Source organism: Aegilops tauschii, chromosome 6 (genome assembly GCF_002575655.3).
Source record: "Aegilops tauschii subsp. strangulata cultivar AL8/78 chromosome 6, Aet v6.0, whole genome shotgun sequence".
Taxonomy (NCBI): domain Eukaryota; kingdom Viridiplantae; phylum Streptophyta; class Magnoliopsida; order Poales; family Poaceae; genus Aegilops; species Aegilops tauschii.
Genome location: NC_053040.3, coordinates 216,050,601 through 216,063,649, shown reverse-complemented (window position 1 = coordinate 216,063,649; position 13,049 = coordinate 216,050,601).

The following is a 13,049-nucleotide window of genomic DNA, read 5'->3' as shown; positions in this document are numbered from 1 at the left end:
GATACATAGCAACAAAATAACAGCAGACAAAGACTTGAGCTAGTTTGCATGCTTGTGCTAGTCACCACAGAGATAACACAAATACATGTCATACACCTCTATAAAGATGGCATGGCATACATCAAAACACATGTAGAGCTCATGCCCATAAGATGCACAGATTAAATGCAACAAAAATAACAAATCCTCATGTTCTGATAAGTAACAGCAGATAACAACAACTAGCACTCTTGCACCAGAGTTTTGCGCATCAATATGGCCTCAAATGAACATGGCGCAATGGAACAAAATGGAGAGAATCACGAGGCGAACATTTCGATATATCACACGCACGAAACGGAGCTATATGCAGAGAGTTATGATGCAATGAACAGAGGCACATATTGTAAAAATCTTCAGACTTGGAGATATTTCGTGGGGAAGAAAAAGTCAATGCACATTTAGATCGAGATCTGGCCGAGCTCGGGGATGACCGAAGTTCGCCGGAGCTCGGGGCGCTGGGGGAGAGGAGGCGACCGGCTAGTGGGGAAGAAGAGGAGGACGGCGCGGACGCCGAGGAGGCGGCGACGGCGGCGGGGAACGCGGGCTCGGCGGCGTCGTCCGGTGGCGGCGCGAGGCGGCGGCGTTGGAGGAGGCGGCGGCTCGCCGGCGACGAGGCGACGTGGTGGCGGGGCGGCGGGGCCGCGACGGAGGGAGGCGAGGCGCTCGGGCCAGGCGGCGGCGCGGCGGGCTCGTGCGGGCCCCGGATGGGCTCCGCGGGCCGCGGGCGTACGGGCGGCGGAGTAGCTGACGTGGCGGCGCGGGACTGGCTGTGGGCAGTGGCGCGATTCATCCAGCGCCGGGCGGACACGTCCGGCGCGCGGAGCGAGAGGGCTAGGGTTTTGATGCCACACACAAAAGGACATCTGCGGTTACCCGGTTAACCGTTGGAGTACCAAACGACCTCCGAATGGAACGAAACTTGACCGGTGGTCTCCCGGTGGTATACCAAGGCCACTTGACAAGACTCGGTCCATTCCGAGAATGTTCAACACCCACTCACGAAAGGAAAACAAAAGGGGTTCGCCGGAGGAGGTGGGAGTGCCGGATTGCAAAACGGACAACGGGGAAAATGCTCGGATGCAAAAGACGAACACGTATGCAAATGCAATGCACATGATGACATGATATGAGATGCATGACATAAACAAAATGTAAAACGACAAACAAAACCCGACCAAGTAGGGAATATCATAACACATAGCCGAAAATGGCAAGAGTTGGAGTTACAAATATGGAAAGTTACATCCGGGGTGTTACAGCTGCGTGGCAGCCTTGAGCCATTTTATCTCCAGCCTGGGTGAAAAGGCATTACCACTCTACAGATTGCTCGAACGCACCAAAAACTTTGAGTGGACCGATGACGCAACTTCCGCACTGGAGGAAATAAAAACACTATTAGCTGGCAACCCTATACTAGCAGCACCCGGCGTAGGCGAACCCATGCTGTTATACCCATGTTGTTATACATCTCGGCCACAAACCAGGTGGTGAGCATGGTTCTCATGGTAGAACGAGAAGCAGAGGGCCACAAGTTCCGGCTACAAAAGCTAGTCTATTACATGTCAGAAGTACTCACACCGTACAAATCTCGGTATCCTCATTACTAGAAGTCAGGGTGGACGTGACGAGCGGGCTTTTGGCCCGGCTCGCGGCCCGTTATGGACTGGACCGTACGGTCCTGGCTCGCTAAATAACATGGCCGGTCCGGTCCGTGAAAAGGAGACCGAAATTCGGTCGGTCCGGTCCGACAAAAGCTCATTCCGGTTCGCAGGACCGAAGGCCCAACCCAAGTAGATCTTATCTAGAGAGCCCAACACATATACAACGTGCGTGCGTGACCTAGCCGCCGTCCTCGTCCATCCCAGTCTATCCCCATGGCGCCGCACAGGCTGCTTCCGCTCTCCCCTGCGCTGCCTCTCTCTCCCCGCTGCCGCGCCTCTGCCTCGCCCTCTCCCCAGCCCTCTCGCGCGACTGCTCGCCCTCTCCCGCGCGCGGTCATGCCACTCCCTCTCTCCCCCGTGCCTCTCCCTCGTGCCGCCGTGCCTCAGGTGTGTCTTCTCCGGCTCCGGCCACCGTGCTTGTGCTCCAATGACCTCTCCGACATCCTGGGCCTACTTGCCAATGACTGGACGTCGCCAGGACCGTGAGGACCGCCGGTCCGCACCAAGCTTCACCTCTGCCGGTCCGGTCCCTGAGATCAGGACCGCGGCGCTGCTCGGTCCGGTCCGGACCGGACCGCCGGCGGCCGGTCCAAACGGCGGCTCGGACCAGGACCGGACCGGCCCGGACCGTGTCCACCCTGAACTAGAACATAGCTTATACAGTTTTCATGCCATCCTGAAAGCTCGGACACTACTTTCAAGAGTGTTCGGTCACAGTGGCATCCGAAGTACCACTGAACGACATCATCAACAACAGGGATTCCACTGGCCGCATTGCCAAATGGGCCATAGAGTTCTTTCCTTTCGAAATCGTGTACAAACCACGCCGAGCTATTAAATCCCAGGTGTTGGCCGATTTTCTTGCCGAACGGACAGAAGCCGAGCTCCCCAGGGAATATAGTATATACCCGCGTTGGACAATGTACTTCAACGGCTCCAAAATTCTAGCCGGACTGGGGGCTGGGGTGATCCTTACATCCCCCACTGGCGATAACATTCGGTACGGACTACAAATTATGCACACTGATGCCAACAACGCAGCCGTATACGAAGCCCTGTTACATGGGCTTCGCATGGCAATATCAATGGGTGTACAACAGCTTGAGGTACGAGGAGACTCCAACCTCGCCATCTCCCAAGTCAATTATAAGGGCATTTCACTACTTTGTGTTTTGGATGATGATGACAACCCTTTTCTGGTCTAATCTTGTGCTAAGTGCTTCAGGTTCTCGGTGATTAGGCCATCATCGGTTTGCTATTCTCTCTGGAAGGAAAAGATTGAAGATGGTGTTTTTCTACGTGTTTATCTCTTTGGTCGTAGGGAACCCGTATTATTAGGAGGGAATCCTCATTGGAAGGAGCTGGGGGAATCATTGCACGTACACTTCTGCCACACCCTCCTTGCCTTCCTTGTTTTGTGAGAGAGAGAGCTCCCTTCATGATTCAACTGCTTACTATGTTCTCCAAGTGGTTGTACCATGTTCTTCATTTTGTTCAATTGCACCATGTTCATTAGAGGTCATCTTGATGCCCAAATCTTCGTTGGAAGAGGGCTAGTTGCTGTTATTCTCTGGTTCTTAGCAGAACTTGGAGATTTGTCATGTTTGTATCATTTAATCTGTGCATCTTTTGAGCATGAGCTCTACATGTGTTTTGAAGTATGCCATGCCATCTTTCCAGTGGTGTAGTCCATGTATTTTTTTGATCTCTGTGGTGACTAGCACAAGCATGCAAAGTAGGCCCCGTAATATTTCTGATTTCAGGGACTTAGTGATTTCTCCAAGTCTTTGTCTGCTGTTATTTTGTTGCCATGTAAACTTGATGCTACAGAGAGATCCATGCATATTTTGGAGATGTTCAGTAAGGATGTTTTGTAGCTATAGTTGTAGTTGATCCTTTCCTGCAATTGTTTGCAATTTTAGAGTGCCATAGCATGACTCAATCTTGCTCTACTTTTTCTATAAAATATTTCTGGCAGATTCTTAACATGATATGCATTTTTGCCAAGCTTATTGTAGTTGACCCATACATGCTATGCAATTGTTCTTGCCATGGTTAGCTTCATAAACATGCCATCTTGCTATAGGTATACTTGGTTTGTCATGCATTGCTCTGTAGTGAGTGCATCAAGCTCACAAAGAGGCCTACATATTAATATTTCTGCCATGCTCTGTTTTCTGCTAAGTCTGGAACCTGATAACGAAACTTGCTATGTTTACATGCTTGCCATCATATCTTCTGTTCCTTTTTGGCTTAAGGTCAGTAAGGGACTTTTGTCATGTGCATTTAGTAGAACACTACCATGCCTTGTTTTTCTATGTTAAGTTCATGTAGCATGTTGATTTCGTGCTCTGAACATTGCTACCTGATGCTGATTTCTGCCATGTCCAGTTTTTCACAAAGTCTGTGAACCTGTAATCTTTTGCATTTTTGCCATGCTTGTTTGAGCTTGATATGTTTTGAACTAGCCGTATCTCAGTGTTTATCTTTTGTCAAGCATCTCCTGTAGATTACTGCCATGTGCTTTGTTAGTATGTTGGGGTGCTGTAGCATTGTTACTTGTTGCATTTTAAGTGCTATCATGCTGTTAATCGCAGATTCGTGTCATTCTTGTTTTGCTTGCCATTTGCAAACCGTGCATCCGATTCCGGTGATCTTTATATCAATTTCGACCGAAATCATCTCATCTTTCCAGTGGCATGCTTGGTTTGCCAAGTTACTGCCATTTCATCATTTTCCTTCCGGACCACGCATATGCATCGCATATCATATCTTGCATATCATACATGTTTTGCATCATGTTGCTTGTGCATTTCTCGTTGTTGATTGTGGTTCCGTTTGTTTGTGTTCTTGTCTTGGGTAGAGCCGGGAGACGAGTTCGTGAACGAGGAACCTGTCGAGTACCCTTACGAGGATCAAGCTTTCGACAACTCTGAGAACCTTGCAGGCAAGATGACCACCCCTCGAAATCATTTCTATCTTTGCTATGCTAGTTGTACGTTCTATTGCCATGCTCGCTACCTATCACTTGCTATATCATGTCTCCTATTTTTAGCCATGTCAGCCTCTAACCATCCTCTCCTAGTAAACCGTTGTTTGGCTATGTTACCGCTTTTGCTCAGTCCCTCTTATAGCGTTGCTAGTTGCAGGTGAAGTTGAAGTTTGTTCCATGTCGGAACATGGATATGTTGGGATATCACAATATCTCTTATTTAATTAATGCATCTATATATTTGGTAAAGGGTGGAAGGCTCAGCCTTATGCCTGGTGTTTTGTTCCACTCTCGCCGCCCTAGTTACTGTTATACCGGGATTATGTTCCTTGAGTTTGCGTTCCTTACGCGGTCGGGTGATTTATGGGACCCCCTTGACAGTTCGCCTTGAATAAAACTCCTCCAGCAAGGCCCAACCTTGGTTTTACCATTTGCGACCTATACCTTTTTCCCCCGGGTTTTCTAGAGCCCGAGGGTCATCTTTATTTTGAACCCCCGGGCCAGTGCTCCTCTGAGTATTGGTCCAAACTGTCAGTCGCCGGTGGCCACCAGGGGCAACTCTGGTCTGGCCTATCGGAAGCTTGGACAATCCGGTGTGCCCTGAGAACGAGATATGTGCAGCTCCTATCGGGATTTGTCGGCACATTCGGGTGACTTTGCTGGTCTTGTTTTACCATTGTCGAGATGTCTTGTAAACCGGGATTCCGAAACTGATCGGGTCTTTCCGGGAGAAGGTTTATCCTTCATTGACCGTGAGAGCTTATGATGGGCTAAGTTGGGACACCCCTGCAGGGTAATATCTTTCGAAAGCCGTGCCCGCGGTTATGAGGCAGATGGGAATTTGTTAATGTCCGGTTGTAGATAACTTGTCACTTGACCCAATTAAAATACATCAACTGCGTGTGTAGCCGTGATGGTCTCTTCTCGGCGGAGTCCGGGAAGTGAACACGGTCTGAGTTATGTATGACGTAAGTAGGTGTTCAGGACCTCTTCTTGGTCATTGCTAGATGACGTCCGTTCCATTGCTTCTCTTCTCGCTCTCATATGCGCAAGTTAGCTACCATATATGCTTTTGCCGCTGCAGCTCCACCTCTTTGCACCATTCCCCCCTTTAAGCTTAAATAGTCTTGATCTCGCGGGTGTGAGATTGCTGAGTCCCTGTGACTCACAGATTCTACCAAAACAGTTGCAGGTGCCGATGATGCCAGTACAGATGATGGCGTCGATCTCAAGTGGGAGTTCGACGAGGAACGTGGTCGTTACTATGTGTCTTTTCCTGATGATCAGTAGTGGTGCCCAGTTGGGACGATCGGGGATCTAGCATTTGGGGTTGTCTTATTTTCATCTGGATTTTGACCGTACTCGGTCTATATGTTTGTATTTTGGATGATGTATGATGATATTTATGTATTGTGTGAAGTGGCGATTGTAAGCCAACTCTTTATCCCATTCTTGTTCATTACATGGGATTGTGTGAAGATGACCCTTCTTGCGACAAAACCACTATGCGGTTATGCCTCTAAGTTGTGCCTCGACACGTGGGAGATATAGCCGCATCGTGGGCGTTACAGCAGCGCAGCGTGACATCGTTCGGTCGTTTCCTGTATAACTCGCGGTCTTGGATACAGTATGCCGTGGCCTGCCGGGCCACGTGCTCCGCGTCCTCTTCCTTCTCCGGCAGCGTCCCGTGTATCATGTACTCTTTGAATTCCTTGGTCTAGCACTCCTCCTGGGGCTCGAGCGCCAAGAGCAGCCGAGCTCCTGAGGTCGGGCCACAGGCTGGGCTCCCGTGGCCGGGGGCTGTGGGAGCTCCTCCCGAGGCTGAATCGTGCTTGAAAGTGGTGGCGTAGCTGATGGCTTGAAGATCCGCTCTTCGAAGACACCGGGCTCTTGTGGTTGCCGCTTGGATGCTCTCCTGGCGATGTCGTCGGCTTCCTTGTTGGTGCCCCGGGGCACATGCTGCAGCTCTAGGCCCGAGAATTGCTTTCCCATCTTGCGCACCTCCGCAAGGTAGGCCTCCGTGTGCTCATCCTTCGGCTCGTACACCTTGTTGGAGAAGTTGACGAGGAGCTGTGAGTCACCATTGACGGTGAGGCGCTTCACCCTAGGGCCGCCGCAGCCTTCAGGCCAGCTATGAGGCCTTCGTATTCTGCGATATTGTTGGAGACCTTCTCGCCGTGCTGGAAGCAGAGTTGCATGGCGTAGTAGAGCTTGTCCTGAGTGGGTTAGATGAGCACTACTCCAGCCCCCGCGCCCTGGTGCGCGAAGGCACCGTCGACATACATGACCCAGCTGTCTGGTGCCTCGCTTCCTGGGGAGGTGGACCGGTCTTCTCCTTCCTCAAGAGCCGGGGCATCTGCCCATCTTGCCACAAAATCGGCGAGCGCGGCTCCCTTGATGACCCTGGTAGTGCTTAACTCCAACTGGAATGCTTGCAACTCAATGTTCCATTCAGCGACCCTTCCGGCTGAGTTAGGGCTCCTGAGTACCCTCTCCAATGGGTAGGCTGAGACGACCTTGATGGGGTGGCCCTGGAAGTAGTGCCGCAGCTTGCGCGAGGCCACCAAGAGTGCTAGCAGGAGCTTTTGCGGCATGGGGTAGCGCGCCCTCGCGTCCCGCAGTACGGTGCTGATGAAGTACACTGGGTGCTCGACGAGGGCTGGCACACTGTCGAGGCTCGGGTCCTGCGGAGATTGTGGCATATCCTGAGGTGGTGGGTTTCCTAAGACCTGACCGTCCTCAGGAGCTTCTGCGATGTTGCCCTGCTGAGCTTGGTCTTCCACCGCTGATGGCTTTGCTGCGCCTTCCTGACCCTGCGCTGCATCAGCTTTGGCTTGGCGCGGCACACCCTTATCTTGGCGCTCCTCCCGAACAGCTACCAGCGCCGCGCTGGCGGAGTACGGGGTGGCGGCAAGGTAGAATACCAGAGGCTCGAGAGGCCGCGGTGCCAACATCACCGGGGGGCTGGTGAGGTATTTCTTGAGGTCTTGGAAGGCCCGGTCGGCCTCTGGGGTCCACTCGAAGGGGCCCTTCTTCTTCATGAACATAAAGAAGGGTAAGGCACGCTCGCCTAGCTTGGAGATGAAATGCCCTAACGCGGTCACCCGCCCTGCTAGCTTCTGCATCTCCTGGAGGGTCTGTGGCGGGCTCATGTCTTCGATGGCCTTGATCTTCTCCAGGTTCGCCTCGATCCCTCTGTGGGATACGAGGAACCCTAGTAGCTTGCCGGAGGGGACGCCAAACACGCACTTCTCCGGGTTAAGCCTCAAGTTCACTTGGCGCAATCTCTCAAAGGTCTCCTCCATGTCTTGAATCAATGTCCTCGCCTCGCGAGATTTGACCACTATGTCATCAACGTAGGCCTCTATGTTCCTGCCGAGCTGCCGCCCCATGGCGATGTGCATCAGCCGCTAAAAGGTTGTGCCCGCGTTGCGCAGCCCGAAGGGCATGCAGGTGTAGCAGTACACCCCGCATGGTGTCAGGAAGGCTGTCTTCACCACATCCTCCACCGCCATCTTGATTTGGTTGTATCCAGAGAACGCATCCAGGAAACATAGCAAGTCGCACTCGGCGGTGGAGTCGACGATTTGATCGGTGCGTGGAAGGGGGAACGGATCTTGGGGGCAAGCTTTGTTAAGGTTGGTGAAGTCGACGCACATCCGTTCCTTCCCACCTTTCTTCGGTACTACGACGGGGTTTGCCAGCCATTCAAGGTATCGAACTTCTCGAATGGTACCTGCCGCCTCCAGCTTGCGTGTCTCTTGGACGATGAAGGCCTGTTTCTCAGTGGACTGCCGTCTCGCCCGCTGCTTCACGGGGCGTATGGGGGGCACACCCTTAGATGATGCTGGATCACCTCTCTCGGGACCCCTACCAGCTGATTGGGCTCCCACGCGAATATCTCCTTGTTCGCACGCAAAAATCTCACCAAAGCTTCTTCTTGTCCCGGGTCAAGGCCGCTTCCTATGGTAAAGGTGGCTCCTGAAGACCCATCCTCGTCGACCGGCTCCTGCTTGGTCTCCCCCTTGTCTTGGGTGAACAACTGCTTCTTCTTGGCGGGCACGGTCTCCTTGGCCTCGGGCGTCCCGGCGCCGGCTGGCTGTGCTGCTGCCGCGGTCTTGAAGGCGAGCCTGAGCGCCGTCATGGCCTCCTTAGTGTCCCCCTTGATGGTGAGGACGCCCTTCCTCCCTGGCATCTTCTTGAGGTTGTAGGCCGGGTGAGTCGCCGCCATGAACTGAGCGAGAGCCGGGTACCCGAGTATGGCATTGTACGGGAGACCGATGCGGGCGATGTCGAAGTCCACCAGCTCAGTGCGGTAGTTGTCGCGTGTGCCAAAGGTGACAGGGAGGCGGATCTGCCCCAGAAAGTGGGCAGCTCCACCACCCACTCCCGAAAAAGGCTTGCTGAGGTTGAGCCGCTCGGGCGGCACGTGGAGAAGGCTGAAGGCTTCTATGGAGAGCAAGTTGAGCCCGGCACCGCCGTCGATCAGGGTCTTGGTGACGGCCACGTTGCAGATGGTAGGCGTGCAGAGCATTGGGAGCATCCCGGAGCCGGCGGTGGAGCCGGGGTGGTCTTCCGAGCCGAATGTGAGGTCGGCCTCCGGCGCAGCCCAACCCGCCGGAGCCCCCGGGCGCTTGGAGGCTGCCCCAATCGGACGGAAGAAAGGTTTGACATGGCGATCCGAAGGCGGTGCTTGAGAGCCACCCAGCAGTGCCGCGACTGCGTGGTGCGTCGGCACCGCGTACAGCGCGGTGAAGAGGTCGCGGAGTTCCCCCCAGGATGCCACCGTGGATTCCGGGAGGTTGAGCAGCCAGGCGCGCGGCTCGCCGGCGAGGGCCATGGGGAACCAGTTGGCCATGATCTTGTCGTCGCCTCCGGCCTCGAGGACGGCCTCCTTGTACGCCTACAGGAACGACGCTGGTTTGCCGCGCCGTCGTAACGCGGCGGCATCTCCGGCTTGAACTTGGTTGGCCACTCCACTCGCCGCAGGGCGGGGGCCAGGGCTCGATACCCTGACTCCCTGCTACTGGTGTCAGTCGCAGAGGTGGGTGGCGGGGCATCTGCCAAGGGAGCGAAGCGCGGCGGCACGGGGCACAGGTTGGTGGAGAGGAGCTCCGGCGCACCCCTACCTGGCGCGCCAAATGTCGGATGTGGGGTTCCGACAAACCCTTAAGGTTCGAACACTGGGGTACGCGCGAAGACTTTCCCTCCTACCGATCTACGCCCTAGCTCACTAAGATCTCGCGGACGAACTCGACGAACCCGCAACACAGAAAGACACAAGGTTTATACTGGTTCGGGCCATCATTGTGGTGTAATACCCTACTCCAGTGTGGTGGTGGTGGATTGCCTCTAGGGCTGATGATGAATAGTACAAGGGAAGAACAGCCTCCTGAGGTTGAGGTGTTCTTGTGCCTGGCTAACTTGTGTGGGTGAGAGCTGGCTGAACTGCCCGATGCACCTACTGTGGTGGCTAGCTCTACTTATATAGGCCCTGGTCCTCTTCCCAGATATTGAGTGGAAAGGGAGCCAACAACGGCTGGCGAATTTGAAGGGGGACAGCTAGTACAAGCTATCCAGACAAAAGCGGTCTTCGCCTGCGAAAAGCTCTGGTGGTGACGCCGTCTTGGGCTCCACGATGACCTCCGTCTTGCCGTCCTCCTGGTCTTGGTCTCGTTGCACCAATATAGCAACCTTTGCCTGATGCCTCGGTACTCTTCGCCTGCGCTGGCCTCCTTAGCACCAAAGGGGAAATAAGGACGCTGCGCGTGCTGGCGCCCGCCTGGTGTCGTGCTTCATGGCTCACGTCATGAGGGCCTCGTGAGGTTTGCCCGCCTTGATATCTCCGCTCCTCGCGAGCCTGCCTGAGTAGGCCACTCTAGAGGAGGTCTTGCATTGTCCGCCTCGCGAGGCTTGGACCCTCGCGAGGGTCTTGGATGCCTTGTTGATGAAGATGGGCCGTACGGCCTGTTGGCTTAGCCGCGCTGTGGGCCGTAGGCAGGCAAGTCTGGGGACCCCCGTTCCCAGAACGCCGACACACCCTTTCCAACAAAGCCAGCGACTTTAACCCTTCCTATGTGTTACGCCGTGCTAGTGATGGGCATGTTTATGCTAAATTTGTTGGTTCTCCTTATGAGTACATTGAATTTCTATTTGGGTTCCTAAGACCCTTGTCACTAACATCAAAGGACCCATTACAAAATGGGTACCTAAAATCAAGCATTGATCTCTTGTAGGTGTTTGCTTTCGGTGGGGGATCATGGTTGCTCGATAGTGGAGCCACTATTCATATGAACGGAAGCAAGGACTTGGTGGTGGACGTGCACAAGATTCCATCTATGCCCACCAATGTCAAGTGGGGTGATGCCTCGTCCTCTAAGCTATTGGGACTTGGCAAGGTTGTCATTTCTCATGATCTCACGATCGAGAAGGTCATGCTTCTTGAGTCCCTTGCATACAATTTACTTTCCGTTCGTCAACTTGCAGTCATGGGCTTTGCCACTTTCTTTGATAGTGATATCGGGGCCCTCTTGTGGAGCAAGACTCTTGAAGTAGCCTTTGTTGGGCATGTCGAGAACGGTCTCTATGTGATTAACTTTTTGGAGCGACCCACTAAGACCGCGACATGCCTAATGGCTAAAGTTGATGTGGGATGGCTTTGGCATCGCCGTTTAGCCCATGTCAATATGAGATCTTTGCAAAGGCTTCTCAAGGGGGACCATGTCCGTGGACTAACAAATGTTAGTTTTGCTAAAGCTCGTGCTTGCAGTGCTTGCATTGAAGGAAAGTTACATGAGAAGGCTCACCCTCCCACGACTATCATTTACTCAAAGAGGCCTTTGGAGCTCCTACACTTGTATCTCTTTGGGCCTCCATCCTTTGATAGTCTTGGGGGTAGAAAGTATTGCTTGGTGATTTTGGATGGTTATTCAAGATACACTTGGGTGTTGTCGGAGTAATGGGCCACGGGTAGCCTAACCCGAGTCCCCGGACCTTTCAAGACATCGGGGCCGGCCGCGCCCCTCGAAGACGTCAAGATGAAGCACCGCCTTCTGATGGCCGGCTGGCCCAAGCGGCCGGCTACCAGAAGGCGGCACCATGACGGGCCGACTCCTAGCAGTCGGCCCACGGCGCCCTCAGAGTCTGCGCCCCCATTTAAGAAGACAAGATAGGGTGAGGCTAAAGTGTAGCCCATCACCCCCGTATCCAGGGCTGGGCGTGGCCACAGTGCTCCGTACAGGCGGAGATCTCCGCCCGGTGCGGCACTGTTGCCACTCCACCCCTGACGTCATTCTTGGTAGGTGGAGCCCTATCCCCACGACGGCCTGTCGGTACGGCCTGCTGGCAGCAGGCCCTATCGGGCAGCGAGAGCCCGAAGGACGGCGGAAGCCTACCCAGTCGGACCCGAGGGAGGTCGGCTTCTAGCAGGCGGCCCGCCCCTCCCTCGGGGCCCGCGCACCATTAACCAGATGAGACCGGGAGTGGCTACAGTGATCTCCCACCAGGTGGCAGGAGTTTAGCCACGCTCCCCTGACCAAGCCTGCGTCATTAGCATCACGGCTACAGTAATCAGCAGCCGCCAAGTCCCACGAGCGACGGGAGCGGCCTGTCGACTCCATACCAGACCAGTCAGCGGGACCCACCAGGCGGCGGGCCCCAGCTGCTAGCAGAGAAGCCGGCGACCAGAGACACTGATAGTCGGGTCCTACTGAGGGAGTCCTGGATTAGGGGGTACTCGGACGGCCGGACTATATACTTTAGCCGGACTATTGGACTATGAAGATACGAGATTGAAGACTCTGTCCCGTGTCCGGATGGGACTCTCCTTGGCATGGAAGGCAAGCTTGGCAATACGGATATGTAGATCTCCTCCCTTGTAACCGACTCTGTGTAACCCTAGCCCCCTCCGGTGTCTATATAAACCGGAGGGTTTAGTCCGTAGGACAACAACAATCATGCCATAGGCTAGCTTCTAGGGTTTAGCCTCTACGATCTCGTGGTAGATCAACTCTTGTAATACTCATATCATCAAGATCAATCAAGTAGGAAGTAGGGTATTACCTCCATCGAGAGGGCCCGAACCTGGGTAAACATCGTGTCCCCCGCCTCCTCTTACCATCCGCCTTAGACGCACAGTTCGGGACCCCCTACCCGAGATCCGCCGTTTTTGACACCGACACCTACACCCGGGCAGATTACCATTATACCCCTGGGGGATACGCCTATATAAACCCCCCAGGGCACCCATGCAAAGGGTTCCCAACCTGTTAGAACTAGACTCATACCTAGGGGAAGGAGAGAGCGTGCCTGCCTTCTTCTACCTCTAGCATACAGCTCAAGGAGCACCATTGTAT